This window comes from Dioscorea cayenensis, chromosome 1, assembly GCF_009730915.1.
Source record: "Dioscorea cayenensis subsp. rotundata cultivar TDr96_F1 chromosome 1, TDr96_F1_v2_PseudoChromosome.rev07_lg8_w22 25.fasta, whole genome shotgun sequence".
NCBI classification, from domain to species: domain Eukaryota; kingdom Viridiplantae; phylum Streptophyta; class Magnoliopsida; order Dioscoreales; family Dioscoreaceae; genus Dioscorea; species Dioscorea cayenensis.
In genome coordinates, this window is record NC_052471.1 from 8740132 (window position 1) to 8767666 (window position 27535).

The 27535-nt window shown below is 34.1% G+C and overlaps 1 pseudogene; it reads right to left on the reverse strand.

The window, feature by feature from the left end:
* Positions 1 to 17565: 17565 nt before the first annotated feature.
* On the reverse strand, positions 17566 to 17906 carry LOC120265153 (annotated as a pseudogene).
* Between the last annotated feature and the right edge of the window lie 9629 nt (positions 17907 to 27535).

A 27535-nucleotide genomic window follows, 5' to 3' on the forward strand; every position in this document is an offset into this window, starting at 1 on the left:
GCGGATCATTATCCGGGTACCCCATCTCTATCGATTGCCTTACCCCTCCCTTCTTTACTTTTTTTGCCTCTTTCTTGTTGCTTTTATTGTTGAGAATTGAATCATTATCACACTCCTTATCATTGATCTTTCACATAGTTAAGAATCGAATTAAGTATTTTTATTCCCTACTCCCTGTGGATTCGATACCCGCTCACCCGGGATTATTACTTTGACAAACCCGTGCACTTGCGGGATATACACAAGGGGACCTTGTCAGTAGCGCTATAGTGAGATGGAGTGCTGGACATTATCTTATCTCCTAGCTTTATTCATGTCCAATATCATGTATGTTTCTTTGAACATATTGCATTGTATAAGAGCATGGCTCAATTAGTGTGTTTGAAACCCCTTATGCAAGACTTGTTTGTTGTTTGTTCTTCTTAGAAACCAGGTACTCTTGTGACTATATTATTTCTTGAACTCCATTAATAGGTTTAAGTATTTGTTGCTTCCTCTATGCTATTGTCATACTCCATTCCATGTGTATAGTATGTTCTTTTTAATTGTTTTTAGAATTGTGAAATTTTACGGATTTTGTTAGCCTTTATGCGGCTTGATGTGGGTGTCCCTCCTCGGATTAAGGTAGCGATTATTAGGTGCCTGGCCTGCTAGTCGAGGCATGACAATTATTATGCCATGTTGAAGATGGTCTATTTTTCAAATGTTAAAATTTTAAATTTTAGGAAACTATTGTAATATTTAAGTCTAAAAAAAATGACTGACACAAATATCCAATGACATAGGAAAGTATGAAAATCATAAAAAATTCCATATCCAATGACTTACATGTCAGATCAAATCATCATTGTCAGCATTCTCTAAAACAGAACTTTGATTAGGGATGAGCATAAAAGCCCTGATCCAATGATCTGGTCGGTATCCAATTTTTTTATTTTAATTTTATAGGTACCTAATCCAAAAAAATGAATCAGGTGCCCAATCAAAATTTTGAAGACGAGAACCAGATCGAATCTAGGTCTGCAGAAAATAAAAGCTAGGCATCCGAATTAGAGATGATTTTCAATATTTATTTATATATATAACTTTAAATTTTACATTGTGCGAAAGTAAAACATTTTAAATTCATAATCTAATCCCTTAAGAGTTATATTTATGCATTAATAAATTAAATTTTATAAAGTCTAAAAGTAAAAAATGAATTTAAATCCGTAATCTAATTAATTTAAGAGTTATATATATATATAATAAATTTAAATTTTAAAAGGGATAAACATAAAAAAAAAATCCAATCCCTGATCCATTCCCTTTAAAGTATTTTCTTTTTTCTTTTAATTCCTCTCTTCTGGTCCTCATCACCCTACGTTCTCTCTAGCTTCATTATTGATAGATGTGTGATGCTTTTTGAAAAATATTTTAGTTCTTTTTGTATTACTTTTGGATTGATAAAAATTTTTATTATTTTTGTTGGGCATAAAATAATATACTATTTTAATCTTTTAAAAAATTATAAGTTTGTTGTATTTGTTTTTTTTTATGTAATGTTATTATAAAAAAAACTTCATAAGCCAACAAAACTTAAATTGGATCCGGATATCCGATTTCCAATCCGGTTTAAATTGTGACCAAGTTTTCGATGTCCGGTTTAAACTGTGTCAAATATGGGTCAAGTTTTTACTGATCCCAAAAATTAGGGTACTAGATCCGATTTTCTAAACTGGATTGGATGCCCAGTTTTGCTCACACCTAACTTTCATCCTTGAACATTTCATAACACAATAAACTATATCATCATTTTTTTCTATGAATATGTTTTATATATTAGTAAAAATTTCAGCAAAAATATAAGAAAGCATAAATGTATTTTTTTCTTGTCAAATAGTTGTAATTATTTTTATCTTCTTAGTTAATTAACCAGGTCATGCACATTAAGAAACATCAAAATGTAAATTTTTTTATTAATGAAGATTTATTTTTGGTTTTTAATTTCAAGCAACACCCAATATTTACTTGTGTAACATTTAAAGCAAAAGGGTTTTTCTTTTAATTTCTACTTGCACGATAGCACAAGACACTTATTATTGCAATAGAAATATGCATGGGATATTTTATGCATACTAAAAAAATATATCATGTAAATGTGTACTTTTCATTTGTGATATTTTTTTGGTGACATGCGAATGCATTACAAGTTTATCAAATTCTTTAAATAATTTAATAAACAAGTGAATTATTAAGGGAAAAAAATTCCGGGTAGAATGATACCTTGGCCATGACTCCTATGGCCGATCTATTATAAGTGACAATGATAGAAAACCCTATAACCATGACACCAATCCATAATTTGGGTTCCATATCTTTGTATTGTTAGAAGCTTTCAAAGAAAACTCAATTTCTATAATATAGAGAAAAGAGTAACTCCATGTGTCATTATCCAAATATGATTCACGGGTATCTTTCAATTTTTATGTAAATTTTACAAGATTTTAAATAAAATTTTTTGGAATATTACAATATCTTAAATGATAATAAATAATATTTCAAGATATTAGATATGTGTACAATATTCTATTATTTGTATATCATTTTGTACACTCATTTGGCTTGTATTAGGATTATATTGTGTAATTAGGGTGCTAAACTTAGTGTGTCTTGCATTCTCGAGGGCTTCAACAATCACAAAAAAAGATGAAGAGATCCAAAAAGAAGCATCCTAGACCTAAAAATAAAAGGATATGGAACCCTCTCGGGATTAATTAAGGATAAGGCAAACATGATGGCTTATAGGTAGCTTATCACTTGGCTCATGGCCGTAAGCCTCTTCTAGAGAACCTTTGGGCATGCTTATACTCATAAGGGAAGTCTAGAGCCAAACCAGAGGACTTCATGGGAAGGATTTTTTTCCCATAAGGATGCCCATAAGAACCATCCAAAGGAACTTATTACCCAATCTTATGCCCATAAGGGCAGTTGTAAGAGGAAGCACATTGAAGCTTACAGCACAGCGCTTACGGCCGTAAGCTCGATCTTAACACAAACAAAAGACCTTACGAATGGGACTTAGGGCCGTAAGTGTTCTTATATGGCTTGCGACCTATCTTCTCCGGCTACTTACGACCACATCCTTATGGCGTAGCAGGCCCGATAGAGCCATCGAGTATATATAGATCTGATGAGGATTTTTAGGCAATCTTTGATTCTTTTCTTGGAGACAAAGTTAGGGATGAAAGGAGTCAAATCTCCAGGGCTCCATAGGAAATTCCAAGAGGAGATTTGGATCTACATTCAAGGGGAAAAAGACTATAGCCATATAGCTTATCTTGGCGGCGTTTGTGGAAGGCTCCTTGGAGCTTTTCGATGATCTATCTCCTGTGCGATTAAGAAGAGGGTTTCTTTGTCTTCATTTATTCTCATTATATCTTGTAACTTGGAAGATTGTCCTCCAATAATACAGGACTAATTTGTTAGATGTTTGGGCATAGTTGAATTGTAGGGTTTATCTTTTGACATTGTCTGTTGGATTTATGCGATTTACTTGTTTTCCTTATTGCAGTCCATTCTATTTGAATCTAGTTGCGTGTTTGAATGGTTGATTGCCATTGTGGCGAAATCCCTATTTATCATAGTTGATGTGCTTTGTGACAAGTAGAAATACCCACCTAGCATAGACACACCACGATTAGATGGAATTGTGAGTTAGCATAGAAATAGGTAACTTTGGAGATGACACCTTCCTCAATTGTCCCGAGGGGAGTTAATGAGTATCTCTATGCTCTTTGCAATCATGTGGAATAAGTATTTTGAGTACTAGGTTTTGTTGATTAGGAAATTAGTACCATGGTTATTAAGAGGGTGAGTGTAGAAATCAAACACTCTTAGTGAAGCAAAAACTCCACCTATATAAAATTGAGAAGTGGTGCCGCTTCTATCAAAGTTAAGTATACTTTGTAAAAATTTTTATGAAAATCAGGGATGGAGCACATAGCCTTAATAGTGTTGTTTTTTTCATTTCATAGAGAACTTCTACTTTGAATGTCATTAATAGCAAAAACATGTGTGACAATTCCGATTTGGCCGATGGAATCGAGTTTAAGCTTCAACCAGGTTGTGATTTTTGCTAAATTCTTGAATTACTTACACTACATTAAGGTTTAAAACGAAAGTTACCTTTATATATACATTTAGCCATAATATGACTATATCATTTTTCACACATACTAAATGGGGGATTGCTATTGTAGTATGTGTGAATAGTTTAATCTTACACCGGATAAAGAGAATAATGAACATATCTTTATAAAAATACAAGATAATAAAAAAACATCAAATAATTGGAGTTGAGAAAAGTGCAAATAGGCCGTCTAATATATATATATATATATTATAATAATATTATATTTATTTATTTATTTAATCTATGAATGGGCACTTAGGGCTGAATTAAATAATATTTTTATTATTATTCTTATTATTTTTTTAGCAAGAGATGTCACTTGTCGATTGTTTCTCTAATAGACACATCTAATCAAATTCAACCATTGGTTCACAACTCTTCATCCTTTTTAAATACAAAAACATTCTAAAAGAAGATTATTACTTTTTTGCCAAGTTTAATATTGGGATTTCGTTGTATCCTGAGGGAATTATTGCAAAAATCATGTGCGAGACTTGAGGGCGATAAATTCCTAAAAGACAGTGTTCCTACATGCCTCAAAATCCACTAAATCCTTCTAATCTCTGCATTCTCTAACATCTAGTTCATTGAATACCATCAAAAGCGAGAAATTAACTATGCATTTTATATGACCATTCAAGTCAAGCTTGTCAAAGACTTGCTCTAACATTAAGTACTAATGGCAAAGTCTTTAAGAGATTCGCTATTCAAATGCCTATAATACAAAAAATGAAATACCAATATACGTAATTAAGTTAAAAAAAGGCTAACCCCATCAAAAAAACTTGAATCTAGATTGGCATACTTGAAGTTTGAAAAAGAAAAAAGCATGAGTAATAGCATATAGTTGATTCATGACAACGCCCCTTGCGTATGTCCATGAGTGCATGGGTTTGTCGAAGTAATAGAATTCCAGGTGAGTGGGTAACGTATCCATAGGGAGTAGGGAGTAAAAATACATAAATTGTTTCTTAACTAAGCAAAATATGAATAGTGATTTGTGTGATAAGATGTAATGCAAACAAAAAGTAAAAAGAGACAAGAGAGAGAGCACAAGTAAAGGAGAGGTAAGGCAATCGATATAAATGTGGTACTCAGATATTGATCTGCCTAGGACAATCGTTCAAGTGCAAAAACCCTCTATTATGCTTCCTAACTAATGCATTAATGGGTAGTGGAGATCCTTTAATACATGGTCCCAAATCTAAGGTCAACCATGCCTAACCCTATACATGTCCCGGAGGAGAAATTGAACAATCTCTCAACCTCGACTTTTCAGTATAGAATTGCAATGAGTTCTACGGATTCCAAGTGATAAATCCTCTTCCTATATGTAGACCTAACCCTTTGGTTCAGGCAGAAGATCCCTAGCCACAATTAAGCCCTAGATGCTTAAATGACTTCAACACTTCACTCCATTGCACTCACAACTAAGCCCCAGCGGAAGGTCATCCCTTAGCCCATTCACTCTACTATGATCGCAAAGAACTCGAGGAATTGAAGGTAGAATAAATCACACTGTATGGGAGAGGGGACGGTCCGCTACCTCTCGACTCACCCTCTCAACCCTCTCAACCCTCTCCAATCTAGCTTTGTCTAACTCTCGTGGTGTGTCACTCACTCACAAGGGTTACCAACAAGAACTCTCAACCCTAGTGTCACTCTAAGGGAGTATTCATACAATCAATGCATTCAAGATTGGAACTCAATAAAAACATCAATCAATGAAAGCATAATAACAAGGTTCAATGAAACGAATACATCCTAGGGTTCACAATCCAAGTACCTACTAGGGGGTTTAGCTCTCCATGGAGCTTATTACAATCAATGAAATCAAATGTAAAAGTAATAAATCCATTAGAAAACCCCCTCAATAGTCGTGACGATGGTCTTGTGGAGAGTCCTCTACTCGTCCAAAGGTCCCTTTGTCTGGCCTAGGATACACCTCGCCGGATGGGTGCCGACGAAATCTCTCCCACTAACCTTCTTCCAAACGGAGCGCAATATCAGAGCCGTAGAACCTCTCCCAATCCCTAGCCAATACCTCTCAAGTTCGGGAAAAGATGGAGAAAAAGAATCATCGAAATCGGGCTGAAATCGAGCTTTTAAAGGGTGGAATCGGTAATCCACACACCGTGTGGATATTCCACCTGAGCTTGTGGAATTAACACCGCAGGCGTGTGGAATTTCCCACATGCCCGTGTGGCTTCTCAGCCAACTCCTTTTTCGGCCGATACGTGAGATCGTCACCTGCTACGATGATTTATACTACGATGGCTCTCGATCACGATCGGTCCGAAACACTTCCGAAACTATGCTTTCATTGAGGTAACGTAAACGGGCACACGTTTAAGTCGTAGATTGCTTTGCTTCTTCAATGAACGGCCGCGTTGGTGGAGATCTTGTTACACATGCACAAGCCGGAAGACTTATAATGTGACTGCCTTTGTGCCCCTCCAAATTATTGTGCTAGCTTGAATACAAGGAGGTTGGCACACATTCTAGCATCTTGAATCCGACTTATGTCTTCGCATTTGAACCTTCTCAAGATTTCCTCCAAATGGTGCACTCATGATCTACATTGCCTTCTTTCTCTAAGATTCGGCTTCACAAACCTATATGTATGAAAGTAACATAAATACACACATATTAGTGTTAAAACCCGATAAAAGTAATGCTCATCATAAGAAAAAAACACTTCGCACTCTTATCACACAAGCACTTATCAATTGCTTTAAAAATCATATTTACTTAATACTAGGCAGCACACAACCAACACAGAAAACAACAATAAAATTTCCATTACCTGACCGATTTGCATCGATCCAATAAAAATATTACATTAGCAACATGGCATCAATGCAAAATCCATTAACATTTATAGTTAAATATTTATTAGATGACAACACCAGAAATACTAAATTCATATGCACTTGTTCACTTAATTAGCAACATGACAACAATAAAGAATCAGGTTAAAAGATACAGTCAACAATTGTATAGAGACAATACCATAAACTCCTATGTTTAATTAGTAACACAATAACAATACAAAGTAAGCTCATCGCATATAGTTACATCTATTAAGCAACAATAAGACAAATACTCAATCAATCTTCACTTATATTTTTGTGCATCCATGCACTTACATCTATGAACTCAAAATGTGCAAGATTAATTACCACCACAAAATGTACTCAACTTTCTAAAAAGTATGCAACAATAGAAAGAAACATTACATCTATGAACATCCTTATTTCTTTTCGGATGGAAAAAGCCATAAGCCATGGGTGTCACTTCATTATCTAACTGCAGTTGCAAGATGATATTTTTTTATTTTTATGGACTTCAATAACAAAAGAAAAAACCTCATATACACTTCATAGAAAACACAAAACAAGGTAGCACCGGGCAAATTGTTTTAATTAAATGCTGCAAATGGAGTAACTTTGGGTTTAGTTGTTAATAGGGGAGAGATGGGATTCAGCCATATAAAAAGGAGCTACTCATCTTCCAGTCATTCTTCAACTTACAAAGGCACATACAGAAAGGCATATTACAAGAAAAGATCGCTAATACACATAACTTTAGCATTCACACCAACGTACACTCAAAAAAGCATGCTATTACATACGATTGAAAGACATTTCAAACTGTGACTAGACTTTAGCATGCCTGTAATTGTGCACACACCATCGCTCGCCACTACATTTGAATAGGAAAGGGCTTAGCTTCTAAACATCATCAACACACCATCAACATGCTGTCACACACAGAACCCAGTCCAACCAGACTCGGTGTGCGAACAAACAGCCACAGACCCATTGGGAGTGAACCCAGTACACCTGCAAGGCCTCAGAGCATAATTAAAGGAAGGAAAAACTATAACAAACCAACTTAGTTACAAGATTACAGACTCTACTGAGTATTCAATACAGGGGTACAAGAAGTCCAAAGTACAAAAATATGGAAACCAAGTCGCATAAACACAACTCAACTTCTACAACAAGGTATGGCATCATTTATTTCTAGGCTTCTCAAGTACACACTACTCTTCTATTCTTAATTTGAAAAAAAATTAAAACAACTTTATAAGCTTATTAGCATAATAAGTGATCCACTGAAAATTATTTAAATAAACAAAGTTGAAACATCTCAATTTTAAAATACTAAGAATAATTCAAAGTTTGAATATAGTTTAAACAAATACAAAACAAATAGACCATTAGAGGTATAGTTCTAAAGTAATACCATTATCCAAAAATATTGTAAAAAAATAAATACAATATTTCAAAGTTGTAAATAAAAAATATAGTAAATAGCCAAAAATGAGCATAAGTCTCCAAAGCATAATTAAACTAAACCAGAAATTTAAGAAGTGTGTTTTGAGTATACCAGAATTCTAGAATAATACAAGTCTCCAAAATCATAATTTAAACAAAATACAAAGTATGATATTCTAATAAAAGAATACTACCTAAAATGTCATTCTCCAAAAGATAAAGCCCAGAAATAAGATCACAGAAATACAACAACTTCAAGGCAGGACAAAAAGTTTTTGTCTCAAAATTTACTATACATATTACAAGTCATTTATTTACCCTCAGTGATCCAAGCTAGAGATATCAGATGTCATTTATTTACCCTTGGTGATCCTAGACAGAAATATCAGATGGTCATTTATTATATCATTGAGCAGGACACGGTGCTAGATGGTCGTTAATTATTTCACCGAAAGGACATGGTGTGAAAGCCCGAAATTTCATTTTTCAAGAGATTCTTGTCGACAAGGTTAGGGTGTAACTTCCCACTAACAAAGTTAAGTATAGGTCATTTTGGAGACAAAAAAACATTCAGATACAAAAATATTTGTAGAGTACAAGTTCAGAAATTCCCAGATTTTTCAAGCTAACATATACTTATAAATATTTATTAAAACTAGATAAACTGAATAAATTATATATTAAAAATTAAAAAAAAACAATACACTAAATCATTCAAACAAAAGTCAAAGTGCAGAGTATTCACAATTTTTCTCAAATATTCGCATATAAGGAGAAATTCAGAATTTCAGGATCCTATTTTAGGGAAAATAATTGAATAGACAAAAATTACTTACAAAATTAAATAAATAAAATCCTAAATCATTACTAGATACCAATCACTCTGTAAATTTACATCTCACAATCTCTACATATTAACACTTCTAACATGTCTCATTTCAAAATGCATAACTCCATGAACATACCATCAAATGCAACGATATTTTGCGGTAAGAAACTTAGGACAATCCTGAAACTTTTCTTTGTTTAATACTCTAACAAATTTATTCTCCAAGAGTGAGAAAAATCATGCTAAACCTGAATATTGTCTATTGAGACATCTTCCTCGACAAGTCTTTTTAATAGATCATGACTCCTAATCTACAAATCCAATAAATTTGAAATTTGTAGTTTGAAAGTTAAGATGGTAAGGGATATTTTCTATATTGAGCACTTGGCCTAATTGGACTTATTGAGTCTAGAATTTGCTTCTAAATCTGTAGGACTACATAATAATAGCTTTAGGAGTACATAATAATTCCTTATTTAGGACTTATTTCTTTCAACTCCTTATCATAACTTGAAAATTCACTCAAGCAATTCCATCCATGTAGCATAAAATGCCATATTCTCAAATTTGCAGAAATCCAGCCAGATAAACCTTGAAATATTAGCTCTAAGTCGCCAAATGATCTAATTTATTTCCTAATTACCATCCTCACAATTCCAGTGAATATATCATCAAAGAAAGACTATAATCTCCACCCTAGATAAAAAATGGCATGATCCACTTTCAGGAGAATTCAAAACCTTGAATAAAATTTTAGATAGAAACACACCAACAAAGATATATATAGTTAAACAATAAATAGAGGTTATAAACAAGTGGATAGTCAAACAAATAATTTAGTAGATAATTAAATAAACAAGTAATTAACAACTGATTGGAAGGAGTTAAAGAATAAATAACTAAAATATAAAGCTTGAAACATATTTGAAATAAAATAATTATCTTATCACATGATTAAGCAAGTAAAAAGGTAATTGACAAATAATGAAAATATTTAAATAAACCATCTATTAAATTTCAGAAAATTTTATAATTTCAAAATAAGGATTTCTACTAATGGATTTTTCACAATATTCATAATGTGGAAATATTATTTTTTAATAAATAAAAAAATATCAAATAATATCATAAATTTCGTAATTAATATTTATCAAAATAATAGGTTTGGATTACTTAACTGGTACATCACAAAATTCCAAACCTAATTCGAACAATAATTTCAGGCCCCTTAAAAATGTCATATAAACAAGAAATGAGAATTAAAATCCTACCAACTCTAGACTTAAAGCAATAAATATCACAATGTTTAAAAGGGTTGATCTGCAAAGTGGGAGGAGAAGTAGGCCAAAATTTTAAGTTTTTAACAAGAACTAGTTGAGCGATAAGGAGCATTATGTCTTACCATTTTAGTTTCTCTTCATTAAGCACATGCTTTTGGCCATAACCTTGAAGACCACCAGGCAATGTTGCAAAGACCTATTTCTCCTTCAAAGGTAGCTTGAAAAAAACTCCTCTAAATTAACCATATCAATTCCTTGCGGATTTCCTGGTTGATCAACATGAAGAGCCTTCTATATCTAGACACTAGAGGCCATTATTTTGATAAAATTAGGGATGATTATCATTGGCTTTCTAATCTCACTTCATTGCAACACTTGGATATGACTGGTATCAACTTGAGCAGCATGTCAAGTAGCTTGTCGCTAACTTTCAACAAGCTTACTTCCATAAATGAGTTGCACTTGTCCTATTGTGAGTTAGAAAAGATTCCTTCTTCAATTACTCATCTCAATTTCTCATCTCTATCTGTTCTTGTCATCTCTTTCAACCACGTCGGCGTAGAACTTCGACAGCTCATACGGCACCACCAGCCCACTAATCCCTCCTTCCACCACCGCCACCCTCATTGCTCTCTCTCTCTCTCTCTCTCTCTCTCTCTCTCTCTCTCTCTCTTCTTCTTCTTCTTCTTCTTCTCTCCCTGAGAGGAAAAAAAAGGTAAAAGAAGGATGCTAACAGTTTTTCTCCACGCTTAACACTAACATGACAACAAAGACTCAACAAAACAAGTCTTAATACAAGACTTAATTCATGGCTTTTGCATGGAAAAAAGCCAAGAATCCAGGGCTTGAATGGCTTTTACAACTAAATGGGAACAAAAAAAAGCTGGGTCCACACATGCATGCCCCTTGCTAAGAAGCCACAAACTTCACATAAAGCATTAAAATATTCATGCTATTATATTATCATATTAATGAGTGCATGAAATACTTGTATTTTGTATTGTAAATCCATGTATTATTTGTCTTCATGCATGATTTGTTCTATTTTAGTGCTATATGGTGGAGTTTGGGCTTAATGCCAAGGTAAACATGGGTTGGGAGAAAGGAAACAGCAAAACTGTCATGATTCTAAGTGAAACAAATACAAAAGATCAATTCCATATAAAAGCACAGCATTAACACTGGTGTGTTAAGAGCATGCAGAACTTTGGATAGAAGAATCTAAAAAGCATAAGCTTTTGCATGTTTTATTAAGAAGAACACAAGAGTGCTCGTTTGCCATGTGGATCTCTGGATGCCAGATTTTCACACAAAATCGAGCCTAAGTACTAGGAATAATCAAGATGAGTCCAACATACTCGAAGCACAATTGTGCACTAGCATGTTACCCACAGTTTAAAAGCCGAAATTTAGGTTTTATGAGGGATCCTTTGACAAGCTATCTAGGTGCTGCTAGGGTTCCAATTGGATTTTGAAGATAATTAATCCAAGATGAGAAGACGTTGCTCCTTTAACCAATTGTGTATTGGTCTAGACAGCATTTTCTTCTCCAATGTGAGAGTTTCCACCATAATTCACTTGAAGAAAAGTTTGAGGGAGTTTCCCATTATATTTTTAATATTTTCACTTGTATTGGATTGTATTAGGATTCTTTACACCATGAGAAGCTAAACCTTCATTGGTGCCTCATGCCATGACTCTCAAGACTAACTTTATTTGATTTCTTTCTATTACTGGTCTTGGTTTTCTGTTGAATCTCGTATGTTTTTTCATGATTATGAATGCTAGCGTGAGAGCCCCAATTGCATATTAGATAAATATGGTTAGGATTGAAAATTTGATCATGTTAGGTCCCACATAAGAGGTACAGGATGAGTGCACGCTTAGAGATAGGGTGTATCATGTCAAACTCATTAGAGTTAAACCTAATAGTGGGATTCACAGGGCTTTAGCACAATCATAGGATAATTATCATTGTCATATAGGATTAGAGTTTAATTGTCTGGACCAAAAGGGTTATACTATTCTATGAATATCCACGGGCCAAGAGTGATCAAGCAATAACCAATACAAGAAATTGAATGCAAGGATGTCTTGAGGTGAATGAGTTTGAGGTGTCGTTTCATCTCCTTAATTCTACCTTGAATTCATTATCTCCTTTTTTAGCTCTTAATCTTCTAAATTAGGATTAGCAACACTGATCAAATCCCTTCAGCTAGATAATTAGACAACAATTAGTGTGGATTCAAATACCCCCAAATACGGGTACACTTTTAATACTTCTTATGACTCATGCATTTTGTGGAGAAATACACAAAAATTAAGGGTCTATCAAAAAGCCTTGATGAGAATCTCGCTATCTACTTTTTTTAGACACTAGATTTTTGAATTAAATGGAATCTCGCATTAGACACTAGATTTTTGAATTAAAATGGAGCCTGTAGTCCAATAAAGTTTAAAGTCTAGACATTTTGAATGTCTCACATTCTTCCCTTTTAGTGGGACCAACGCCACTGGCCATGAATTCTTTGGCCATTGTTCAATCTCCATTGTTTAATGCTTAAAATAATTTTATTTATGGAATGTGAGTTTTGATGTCATGATGCTACATTGCACACCGTTTTTTAAATTCAAAGAAAAATTTATGAAATTGTTTAGATATTTAAAAAGCAAGAAAAGAGAATAAGGCAGTAATAGAGAATTTTGAACCAAACTTCCGCTTCTTATATCCCACCAACATAAAGGTAATAAGATTCGAAATAACTCAAAAATGTTTCTTTTATTAAAGAAGCAAGCGCCTTTTATTCAAAACACAAAAATAATTCAATAAAAAATTTTAAAACATATATTTGATAACTAGACATTCTTAAATTTTCTTTTTTTTGATATGAACTAAGATATTGCTCCTTTATATCCTTATTAAGGGTTGTTGTTGTATATATATATATATATATATTTTCTTTTTGTTGTTATTTTTTTCTATTAAATTTATATTATTAATATTATATTATTGTTAAATATTTAAATTAATAATTTACTTCAATTATAATTAGTTTTAACTATTACAATTAAATACTAAAATTAATGAATTTTTAAAAAATAAACAAGTAACTAGCAATAGATAAATTTTTATCATTAAATATTAATTAATGATAAATATATTAGTTAAATATGCCCACTAACCCATGTTGGGGGAATGAGGATTCCCACGAGAGGGAGAGGCCATCATTACCATTACTCCCATTCAATTATCCAAATAATGGGGAACATAGGCAAAAGGGCATGATTACCATTCTAACCGTATTAATTTAAATGCTAGTTATTGCGTTGAGTGCTCCACATTATGCATGCATTGAATTACATGAAGTATATTTAAGAATTTATCCTTATATTTTTTGTAGGCTCAATATTTAGAGTTAAGAAAATATATCAAATATAACTTTATGTCACAAATTCATAATTTGTAGAGTTTTATTTGCTTTCAAATATTGTGGACTTATGACTTCTAGTTGAATTTGACCATTTCATTTAAAATACATGTGAGTTGATTTTAATAATGCTATTTTTATAGTACTAAAATTTAAAGATATTCTAAACGAAAGAATGATTTTTTAAAAGCTTTTCTATAGTGTGCTTTGACCATCTTAATTTTTTTTGAAAAAGGATTAATTTGCGACTTCTAGTTGAATTCGACCATTTCATTTAAAATACATGTGAGTTGATTTTAATAATGCTAGTTTTATAGTACTAAAATTTAAAAATATTTTAAACAAAAGAATAATTTTTTAAATGCCTTTCTATAGTGTTCTTTGGCCATCTTAAGTTTTTGGAAGAAGGATTAATTTGCTTTGGTGTTTACAAAGTTTCAGTATTCTTTAAATCGGGTTCATAAATTGACTTTGGCCTTATTGATTATTTGGCTTTGTGTCTAGAATGTGTCTTTATAGATGTTGGTTTTGATGGATCTCAAAGACTCATCTTGAATAGAGTCAAGCTTCAAGAAGTTCTAACAAATAATCCACAGGAGTATCTATATTTGGAGAAATGTGAAGATTTAATTTGAACTAGGCAGTCTGCAAAGATTTGGTTTAGAAATTAATAAACTGTGAAGGTCTAATTTAAATTTCAATGACAGCTAGCTCAGATTGAATATGATGAGTCATGAATGCTAGATTTGAATTTGGTGGACGGTAAAATTTCTATTTCAAATTTGAAGAACTATGGAGACAAGTTTTGAAACTCAAGCTTTTACAACAATCTTGTTTTGCATTTAGGAAATTATGAGAGTCAAATATGATTTGGACATCTGGCTTAAATTTGGTAGACTGTGAAGACCATTTAAAGTTTGAAGCATAATGAAGGTTTGATTTAGAATTTGATGGACAGTGAAGGTTGGATTTAAATTTGAAGGACCATGAATGTTTCATTTATAATTTGAAAAATTATGATGAACCCATTTGAAACTTAAGTAATCACAAAAATCTAATCTTCAACATAGGGAACCTCAAAGGTGCAACTTAGATTTGATGGAGCACAAAGGTCTAATTGAGATTTAGTGAATTATAAACATCCAATTTGAAATTTCTTAAAGCACCAAGATTTTGATTTGAATGTGGCAAACTACAAATGTCCAATTCGGATTTGATGATTTAATTTGGCTTGATTGACATAGTTTTATTTGACTTAAATAATTATCATTAATTTTATTTTATTTAGTAGTTGATTTTGATATAATCAATTTAGTTGATTCAATTTAATTAAATTGATTTTATTATGAATTTGATATAATCAATTTAATTGATAAAGATTAATTAATTTGATTGATTTAGATTAATTAATTTGATTTCATTAATAATCCCATTCAACTAAGTTTGAGTCTATGAATAAGTCCAAATACTCTTTCCAACTTGATCAATAAAGGGTATTTAATTCACTAGCACATTTCTTCATCAAAAGAGTCACCAAGCCTATGCAAGTTGGTTTCATTATCAAAAAGATACACAAGCCCTTTTTTTTTTAGTTAAAAAGGACTTGTAAACGTGTTTTTGTGGGATCGAAAATATACGCCCTAGCATCGTGTCGGTGAAAAGACACCAGGCGATATATCGAATCACAAATAGTTTTTATTTATTTATTTTTTGTATTTTTGTAGGTTCTTCCATTATTAATTACCCTAGACTGAAGTCTTAGGAATCTCCGATTAAGGGCTCAAGTACAAGTAAAAGGGAACAAAATGTGCGAATTATAAATTTTGCTATTTATTATATATATATTCACTACAACATATAACTTTTTATATGTATATATATATATATAACTTTATATATATATATATATATATTATATCAGTGCTGCTGCCTGTGCCTTGTCGCCACGTTGCATGCCTCGTTGTTGCTTAAAATATAGAACTTATTATTGCCTTGAAATTTATATATTTATTTTAGATATCATCGCTGCCTCGAGATAATCTTTCCTGCCATTGCTTTGGGATGAGTTCACTGCATTGGATTGATACATCAATTCTAGCTAACTCCAATCTTCACTCGGGTTGATACTTAGTAAGCTTCGAAGTTGCAAAACATGTGCAACAATATAACATTAAATGTAGTCCGGTCCATGCATCTTAATATATTAATCCATGCTCATCCCATGGGCATCTTTAGAATGGTGGAACCCGCCTTTAGATTCTTCTCTTTAGTTCACGTATGCATGATAGCAACATCGTTATCATGATTATATCATCATGTTTAGCATCAGAATCATCATTGATAGCATTATCATTATCATGGTTAGCACACAATAACATGCTTCTCATTTCATGCTTCTCATCATTTTCATTCATGATAGCATCACCATCATCATGATTATATCATTATGTTTAGCATAAGGTCATAGGGTTGGATAGCTAGAATTTCATCATCAATTAGAAATAGCCTAAGTTCGAGGCAATATATAAGATGGACGGTTCTGATTTGATAATCAGGAGGTATGACTGGAGGGCTATGATTTCATCATCAAGAAGAAATGTTTAAGTTCGAGGCAACATGAGTGATTCAGATGTTCATATGATTGGAAGGTTGTGATTTCATCATCAAGCAAAAATTGCTTAAGTTCGAGGCAATCTAAGATGAATGGTTCTGATTCGATCATCAGGAAATACGATTGGAGGGCCATGATTTCATCATCAAGCAGAAATATTTTAAGTTCGAGGCAACCTGAATGACTCAGATTTGATCACCATAAGATAGATGTTTATATGATTGGAAGGTTGTGATATCATCATCAAGCGAAATAGTTTAAGTTCGAGACAACATGAATGACTCAGATTTGATCACCATAAGATAGATGTTTATATGATTGGAAGGTTGTGATATCTTCATCAAGAGAAAATAGCTTAAGTTCGAGGCAATTTAAGATGAACGGTATAGATTTGATCGTCATTCGATTGAAGTAAGTTCGAGGCAATCAACTCACGTCCATTCAATGCAACTTACTTATTAATTCATTTATTATTAGTATTTAAGCCATATAGTTTACGTTGGTGACCAAGGTTATTATTGATTCGTAAGGGATCAATTACATTGAAGTGTTTTGAAATAGAAGGGCTGACCATGGCTCTTTTTGGCCTCCTGGAAAAACAGCATACACCATGCTGCATGAATCAAGAAATCCTTTGCCAAGCAATAATTCACCACTAGTTTTTTTTATGTAACATAGTAGTTACTTTCCCAGTTCCCTATTATTCATTTCCATTAAAACAATGCTTCTCTTCATGTCCTTTAAGTTTAAAATTCGATTTTTATAATTTTCATGGTTTCTAACACAACAAAGTAGCAAATGAACTAGAAGCTCAAAAGTGTTGAACTGCAACTAGCAAAGAGATGGTTCTTAACCACTATAAGACACAGTACGTGGATAATATACTATGTCAACATTATTCAAAGTTTGAAGAACACAACAGTAGATGTTAACTTGAACTTCAGCAATCCTAAATGCATATTAATCCCTCCACCGATGGCCACAATCCGGACCGCAGCACACGAAGAACAGTGTCATACCTTCCTCCCCTCTCGCAGCAGCCTAAAAGAAGACAACTTCAGAATGATTGCACTTTATGCATCTGATAGTCTTGGTACGAGGAAGAGTTAGATCAGCTCATCCTGCAGAACTTGAGTACGCTCACCAACAGAATGCAGAACTTCATTTCTATAGACACAATTGTTATTAGAAATCTCTTGGTGTTCACAGTTACGGCAAGCAAAAAGGAGGATTTTCTGCTCCTTATTCTCCTTCGGGTATAGTATGTTGTTGCATTCACAGCAGAACTTCATAGTGCTCATGGCCTCTCTCTTTCTCTCTCTCTCTCGCTTTCTCTCGTACTTTCTTTTGTGTAGAACAAAATGAGTGGCATCATTTAAACATTTTGTCCTCCGAATTACTCATGCCGAACAAGGTGCTTCATTTCTCCAATCTTGAATATAGCTTTGGAATGATAATAGTAGGGATAGTGCTCAGTGCACAAGGACTTAGTCAGCACCACCGTTGTCTCTTTGATCATCATCTCTTCTCTATCATCCAGGAAATTCACCAAGAGTCCAATAATCCTTGAATATTCGTGATCGGCATCCGAGTGCTTCGCTATCGGGGATTGTGAGCTTGAGTGCCGATCGGCAAAGGTTAAAGTCCTGCATCACGACTTTGGTAAATTTCTCCAGCCCCACAGCAACGCACCTATTCTGTCCATTTTTTTAGTAGGACAACGAAGCAAAGGAGGGCTTTTGATTTGATGATGCTTCTGGAGATGGCAAGATTGTTTTTGATTAGACTGCGTTCTTGTTGTTCTTTGCATAGGTCACAATGTTCTTGATTATAGTGAGGGCGTCCTTCATCTTGAAATCACAAGCACGGAGAAAAATTCGGAGAATGGTATCGCGTCTTCTCATCGAGCCGAGCGGAGAAACATTTTCAGATGAATACTGGCTTTAGAAGGCGACTTTGGGGTATCCGTTCTCTGCGTGGTCGGTGGCTTCTCAAGATCTTCCATTTTCATGCTTTGACTCCTTCGTCTTTACAACTTCCAGATTTCAGGCTCCTTTGTCTTCACGGCTCCTCGTCAGGAACACAACAGCAAGCAAATGGGCAACGATATTAGCGTCGACCAAGTTGGTGATGGCGGCATGACTCCAATCTACATATATATACTTTCTTTTGATGTTGATGACGAACTACGAGAACGACAACGGCAATCGACACGGCGATAGGGCGTGACGAAAGACGACAAAGAATGGCGGGAGCGGCAATCGACGTTAGGCAGCAACTTTATATATATATATATATATATATATAGTTTTGAAGAAAAATGAGAACCTTCTGTTTTGTCTTTCTCTTTCACTCTTCCTTCTTCGTCTTCTCCTTCGATCTTCCTCTTTTTAAAACATTTTTTTGGCAATCTGCTTCTTCATGTCGTGGTTCCCGTCAATCGGCGGCATCATGAGGGCAACTGCACACACCACCACTTTCTCACCACATCTTCCTCTCTCATAGATATACATGCTCTACATGTATTACATTATATATATTTTGTTATATTATATACGTATATATGATATTTATTTTATTTATTTCTATTTTATTATTTTATTATTTTAGTTATTTTATTTATATTTTATATTATTAATTTATTACCATTATTATATATATTATCTTTTTTATCTGATTTTAATTTTGTATATAATATATATATTTATAAGATATGTACTTTATTTTATTTTATTATTATTATTTTTTTAAATATATATATATATATTATATTATTATTCTTTGTTTTACTTGATTTGATTAATTGATTTGTTGTTATATATATATATATATATATATATATATTTATTATTATATATATATATATATATATTTAATTTATTTTATTATTTTTATTATCATTATGACTATTATTTGATTTCATTTGATTTGATTGATTTTTTTATTTTTTATTTTATTATCGGGTTTTATTTTATTTTAATTATATATTTATATATATATTGCTTATATTGTTTTAATTTATCTTATTATATATATATTTTTTATTATTATTTTATTTTATTTTTGTATTTTATTTTTGTATTTTTTTATTTAATTTAATTTTATTATTTTATTATTATGTTTATTTTATTTTATATTTTTACTGATTTGCTTTATTTTTATTTTCCCTTTTTATCATTTTATCATATTTCTTTTTTACTAATTATTATTATTTTTATTGTTTTTAGTTTATTATATTTGATATATATATATATATATGTATATATTTTTTTTCGCCTCATGATTTATTTTCGCGGTTGATCTTAGTACTGTTGTTGCATCAGGATCGTTGTTATAGGTTGATCCGAATGTTTGAGTATTTTTAGATCGGCTCGAGATCTGTGCTCTTGGCTGATCTTGAGATTTGTGAATTTTGAATATTTTGGATATTTTAGATCACCTCGAGGTCGGTGCTCTCGGCTGATCTGGGATTTGGGTATTTTAGACTGCCTCGAGATCTGTGCTCTCGGCTGATCTTGAGATTTAAGTATTTAGACCGCCTCGAGATCAGTGCTCTCGGCTGATCCTGAGATTTATGTACTTTGGATCGCCTCGAGAATTATGCTCTTGCCTGATCTTGAGATTTTAATATTTTAGACTGCCTCGAGATCTGTGCCTTCGGCTGATCTTGAGATTTGAGTATTTTAGACCACCTCGAAATTGGTGCTCTCGGCTGATGTTGAGATTTTAATATTTTAGACCGCCTCGAGATCTGTGCTCTTGGCTGATCTGAGATTTGGGTATTTTGGATATTTTGGATCCCCTCGAGATCGTTGCTCTCGACTGATCTTGAGATTTTTGCATTTTGAATATTTTGAATCGCCTCGAGATCGGTGCTATCAGTTGGTCCTGAGATTTGAGTGTTTTAGACCGTCTTGAGATCGATGCTCTCGACTAGTCTTGAGATTTGAATATTTTGAGTATTTTGTTTAACTTAGGAAATACATTTAATTTATTTATTATTTTTTATATAAACAAATTGCCCCTTCATACTGCTCTCAAGAAAAAAATTTAGTGAGATTGAGTGAGAGAAGAAGGAACTTCAAAACTTTTTATATGTCGTTGGCGAACATGTTTTTGATTCATGAAAATGAAACTTTAATATTACATGGCATTTCATTATAGACAGAAGTTCATAAAAATTAACGTTTGCCTCAAGAAGTACATGACCGGTCTGCCTTTTTTTTAATTTTAAGGGACCAGACGTTCCGTCATAGACAAACATTCTACATTATAGATAGTACTTCTTTAGAAAATGACCATTAATAGGTGCCATGGGTCTTTCTCCTTTGTCATCAATGAGTTGGTATGCACCTCCTTCGTAGACGATCTCCACGATATATGGACCTTCCCAATTTGCTTTGAATTTGCCCCCGCCCAGCTTGTTGGTGATGATAGGTCGTCCCGAGGACAAGAACCATTTCTCCTTTTGTAAATGTAGGAATCGGCTAGCTTATTATAAGCTTGAGACATTTTTGCTTTGTAAACTTCAAGATTTTTCTTGTACTTTCTATCCTTTTTTTCATCAGAGAGTCTAACTCATCTAGGCGAGTCGAACATTATCTTCATTTGATATTTTATTCTGCAACGCCTTCCTTAATGAGGGTATTTGAATTTTCAGGAGTAGGATTGCTTCAGTTCCAAATACTAAAGAGTATGGTGTGCACTATGTTGGGGTCCTATATGTGGTACGATAGGCCCATAGCATCTTAGGAAGTCTTTCATGCCAATCCTTTTTATTTTTGGACACAGCTTTCTTTAGCAATTTTGAGAGAGTTTTGTTAAATGCTTCTGCCAACCCATTTGCTCTCGCATTATAGATGGAGGTATACCTCCAGTCTATTTTGTGATGTTGTGCAAATCTGAGATAATTCTTCTTGGAGTTCCAAATCTGTATAGGATATTTTCTCTGAAGAATTTTATGATGTTCTCAGTTTTTACTTCTCTTAAAAGAATAGAGGTTGCCCACCTTGAGAAATAGTTTGTTGCAGCCAATATGAATCGATGCCCGAAAGATGATGGAGGCTCAATAGGACTAATCACATCTGTTCCCCATATCTCGAAAGGCCATGAAGAAACTGTGGGATGTAAGGGATTCGGATGTTGATGAATAAAATCCCCATGAATTTGACAAATATGGTATTTTTTGGCATATTCAATACAATCTCTGACCATGGTTGGCCAATAATATCCCATATGCTTAATCTTAAGTCGCATCTTGGGTCCGGATTTGTGTGCACCACATATCCCAGAATGTACATCATGCATGACTTCTTTTGCTTCTTCATATGAAAGGCATCGTAGGAGTAACTGATCATATGATCTGCGGTACAACGTGTCATTAATGAGGGTGAATCTTAGAGCTCTTCGCTTTATTTGAAGGCTCTCTGATTTGTCACCTGGCAATTTATCATATTTCAAATATTCCATGAATGGTTGTCTCCAATCTTCTTCTGGCATCTCAAGGGTGAAGACTTCCATATTTTCTTCAATATTTTCTTCTTCAACATCGCTGAGAATTATACTTATGGGTCTTCTATTTCTTATAGTGATTTGAACTTCATCATGATCTGGATTTGCCAGCTCTTTCGCTATTCTTGCCAAAGAATCAGCTTCTCCAATTTCTGATCTTGAAAACCTGCTCAACTGCACTTGGGGAATTTTCTTCATTAACATTTTGACCTTCTTATAGTATTTAAGAAGTTCAGCTTTGTATACTTTGTATTCTCCTTTGACTTGTTTGATGATGAGTTGTGAGTCTCCAAATATATGGATACACTGAATTTTCATTTTGATTGCTAATTCCAAACAAGCTATGAGAGCTTCATATTCCGCTTCATTGTTTGTGCATGACTCTGTAAGGGAAAGTGCATATCTGAGGATTCCTCCTTCTAGTGTGACAAACACAAGTCCTATCCCGGCTTTGATTTGTGGAAGCTCATACCTTAGTGCCGGCTTTATGGACGATGCTCCATCAAAGTACAATCACCATTCTGTTTCTTCTATTGTAAGCGTTTCTTCGTCTGGGAGATCATAATTAAGGGGTGAATCATCAGGGAGAGGATGCGCCGCCAAAAAATCTGCTAGTGCTTGTCCCTTTATAACTTTTTGTGGAGTGTATGTTATATCAAACTCCATTAAGATCAGTGCCCATTTTGCCAGTCTTCCTGTGAGTAATGGCCTCGTCATAAGATATTTGAGAGGATCAATTTTGGATATGAGGATAATTTTGTGCGCCATCAAGTAGTGCCTCAATTTCTTCACTGCAAACACCAAGGCTAAGCAATGCTTCTCAATGGGTGTATATTTACTCTCAGCTCCTATCAACATTCTGCTGAGGTAATATAATGCATTTTGCTTGCCATCTTCATTGTTTTGAGCTAGCATGGCTCCCAATGATCCTTTTAAGGCAGCAGTATATAGGATTAGTGGTTTTCCCGAACTTGGGGCCGCTAACACTGGTGGATTCAGCAAATACTACTTAATATCTTCAAGAGCTTTCTGACATTCAGCATCCCACTTAAAAGGGGTATTCTTCTTGACCAACTTAAAAAAAGGCTTGCATCTCCCTGATAAGTTGGAAATGAATCTTCTCATATATGCCAAACGCCCTTGAAAAGAACGCAATTGCTTCAATGTTTGTGGAGGGGGCATTTCCAAAATTGCCTTGATCTTAGAAGGATCTATTTCTATCCCTTGATGCCTCACAATAAAACCCAAAAACTTTCCTGATAGGACTCCAAAGGCGCATTTCATTGGGTTCATTTTCAATTTATATTCTCTGAGGCGTATGAAAACAGTCCTCAGATCTTCCAGGTGTTTGTCTTTTGAATTTGTTTACACAACCAGATCATCTACATAGCATTCAACGACCTTATGAATCAAATCGTCGAATATTTTGGTCATAGCTCTTTGATATGTTGCCCCCGCATTTTTCAAGCCAAATGGCATTACTCTGTAACAATATATGCCCATAGGAGTTCGGAAGATAGTATGTTTCTCATTATCTGGGTGCATCTTGATTTGATTATACTCTGAGTATCCATCCATTAAGGAGAATATCTCATACCCTGAGGTGTTGTCGATCATGATCTCCATAACTGGTAAAGATAAATCATCTTTGGGACATGCTTTGTTCAAATCTCTGAAATCAACGCATATCCGTATCTGGCCATTCTTTTTCTTCACAGGTACTATACTAGCAACCCAATTTGGGTATTTTTCTTCCCTGATAAAATTCACTTCTATCAACTTCTTTGTTTCTTCTATTACTTTCTCTTCTAAATCAAATTTCATCTTTCTTGGGGCCTGCTTAACTGGAGTAACATTGGGATCAATAGCCAATCTGTGAACAGCTACTTCATTCTCCAACCCTGGCATCTCATTGTAATTCCAGGCAAAACAGTCAATATATTCTTTCAAAAGAGCCTTGAAGGATTCTTTTTGTTCTTCTGTCAATTGTGCACTTAAAAAGTTGGTCTTGGGTCTTCATCACTTCCTAAATTGATTTCAATTAACTCATCAATTGTTGCTTGACCACCATCCTCTAATTTAAGTGATGCACTTTTCATTTTAACATCTTCTTCTTCCTTAGACTCCATCATATAACACGAATGCCTGGAAGGTTCTGAATTACCTACCCCTTTCTTGTCAGGATGGAATGGTTCCATAATTGATGAAAAATTTGATATGATTTCTTTGACCAGTTTATTTTGCCCCCAAACTCTTCAACTATCCTCCTGAATTTATTAGGGTACTGGCTTGGGAAGTTTATAGGTTGGACTTCACTATCCTCTTCTTGTTCAATGTGTATAATGTCATCATTTGAAATTTTGTTATTTTTAACTCTGTAGAAGAGGATACCTCTTTCATCCTCATTTCGAGCTGGTACATAGAATGTCTTCAATTGCTCAACTATATCAACCTTCAAATCATCTAGGAATTTATAGAGACCATCTGGGACCCTTGTGATATGCAATGTACTTTCTTGGGCAGACCTTTTCGTTTGACTTGTGTCACTTTCATCTGCTGAAGATTCAATATCACTGCCATAGTGAGGCAATGTTGATTGTTTCTTTTTAGATATTGACATAGCATTAGATGGTTTTGCCAAAGTATTTTCCATCAAGTTTGGTGTTTTGCCCCCTTTGGAGATACTAAGGTAGTATTTTGCATCCTCATAATGTATTTCATGGACACCAAAAGGTTGAATTTCACCATCAATTCTGTGTTCTTCTCCATCCACCATATATTTCATGCATTAATGAAGGGTTGAAGGGACCATCCGGTTTTCATGGATCCATGGCCTACCCAACAAAGCTTTGTAAGAGGCATCAGCATCAATTACATGGAACTTCACATCAGATATGATCTTTCCAAACTTGAGCGGGAGGGTTATAGATCCCAATGCTTTCTGGCTATGTTGATTAAAGCCTTGAATAATGATCCTTTCTGGAGATAAATGACATATTTCCAGAGCTAATGCTCGAAGAGTATTGAGGATCATTAGGTTTAAGGAAGACCCTGGATCAACAAGAATTCGATTGATCTTTATGCCGTCACAAGACCCTGCCACATACAATGGTCTATTATGCTCTGCAGTTCCAAGTAGTAAGTCTTCATCGGTGAATGATACTAAAAGTGTATGTGTTGCATACATAGCTTCTGCCATATTAATTTCAGCAAAACAAGCCTGATACTCCTCAGGGTTTTGTAGGGCATGTATTAAAGATTCCCTGACTTCTGCGGACATCATCAGTGCATCATACATGCTAAGTAAAGCCGGGACTTTCTTCAAGTGTGCCAAGATATTATAATCTGGTTTCTTCAGTGGTTTCTTTTGTAAGACATTCTCCTCTTCCATCATCTTCTCTTTATTTTTATCATTGGAGCTAGAAGCTTGTCTTGATTGGAGTAACTTGCCAGTTCTAAGTTGCATTTGATGTACATGGCAGGATACTTCATCCTTCTTCATCTGGAAAGTTCAGCTCATCATCACTACGTCCAAACATGTTTATAGCACAACAAAACATTTCTTGCGTCAAAATAATCATCGGTTAACTTCAATTTTCCAATGGAAACTTGCTTTTGTAGCCATTCATGAAAATTCCGACAATCTTCTATAGTATGTCCCACAAGTCGGTGATATGGACAATAATTTGGGTGACTGTCAAAATGCATCAAGCAATGGCCTTTTGAGCTTGGGTAAGTCTAACCCTTTTTCCATAGCTCGATTAAAAAGCTCTCTTCTTTTGTCTTTTCTGATTTCAATATTTGAAAGAATGGATCTGTCCTTAGAGATTTCTAGATCAATATTATCGCTTGTCGACTCTGGAGCAATATGCAGTTGCATTAGCCTATCAAATGATTCCACTGTCACTCTTTGAATGAAAGTAGGGATTTCTTTAGTAGACATCACTTTTCTCAGGATTTTATATTTCGGTGTCTTTGGAGTATAGTATTGATTCTTTGGCTTTTCTGAATGGCGTGGCTCTGAGAGTTTGGAGTTTGCCTTTTTTACTCTTTCTTTGAATGCCATTTTCTTTTTCAGCTTCTTACTGATGTAAGGCCGACCATGGCGATCATGCAGTTCCTCTGACTCAGAAAAACTATCATCTTCATCATTTTGGTTATACATGGGGTATTCACCTCCAGAAATAGCCCTGCAAGTTTCCACTTGCATCGTTTCATCATTGTCTTCATCTAATTCCTCAAGTAGCTTTTTCACTTCCTCAGGGAAATACTCTTTAAGAGTGATCAACACCCTTTCCTTCTGTTCATATTCTTCAAGTGATTCAATATATTGTTCTATGATGGATTTCTTATGTTTTTAGTGCTCGCGTTTTTGCTTTTTCTTCTTATTTTTCTTCTTGGTTTGCTTTACTGGAAGTCCCTCAGGAGGTTTCTCGACATTTCTCCACTTGATCCCTGGAAGCTCAGCCAACTTCTTTAGCATTTTCTTCGACTTTTTTGGATATGAATACCTCCCACAATTCTTCTGGAACAGAAGGAGGTTTACCATCAAATATAGACGGGAGCATTATTTTATTATCCACCACTGTGATTTCCCCTTGGGATGATTCCTCATAGTCTTGGGTAGTCACATAACGGACATGTTCAACAGGCTGTTCCAAGAGAACACTCTTAGAGAATGTGATCTTCACTTCTTGATATTGGCGCTCAAGCCAATCTTTAAAAACATAGCAATCCTCAATTGTATGCCCCAACACTCTGTGGTATGGACAATAATTAGGATGATCTTTCTTGCTCTGTTCTTCTGGTCTTTTGCACTCAAGCAGTTGTAGACCTCTATTCACGGCATCTTTAAAAATTTTTAGCACTTTATATCTTCGAAAAGAGTACTTTTTGTTCATTCTATCTTTCAGAGAAGGAATGGGTCTTGGTTCAATTCCAGGAGCACCTAAGCTGAGTGGCTTAGCTTGTTCTGGTTTATATGATTCTATAGTGCTTTTTCCTTTATCAACATTGAAGGTCGTAGCAATATACTTGACACCTTCTGCTTTTTTAGGTTTATTATTTCTGGAAGTTTGGAAATTAGACAACACCCTTGGGCTAGTCCTTTCCAATTTGTTGGCTTGTGAGATTAACTCTTGAAATGTTGTGATGCCAGATGTACTTAAGAAATGTGTCATCCAGCTATCAATGTTCCCAAGTAACAATCTAACTGTTTGAGGTTGGTCCAAAGGTTGTTCACAATTAATACTCAGGTTTCTCCATCTCATAATGTAATCAACTACTTTCTCACATTTTTTTTGGCGAGTGGCTCCAAGATCAGCTATTGTAATCTTATCACTGACACCCCTAAACTGTACTCGAAACGCATCTTTCAGCTATTGCCAATTTTGAATCGAGTCAAGTTGCAAACTTGCAT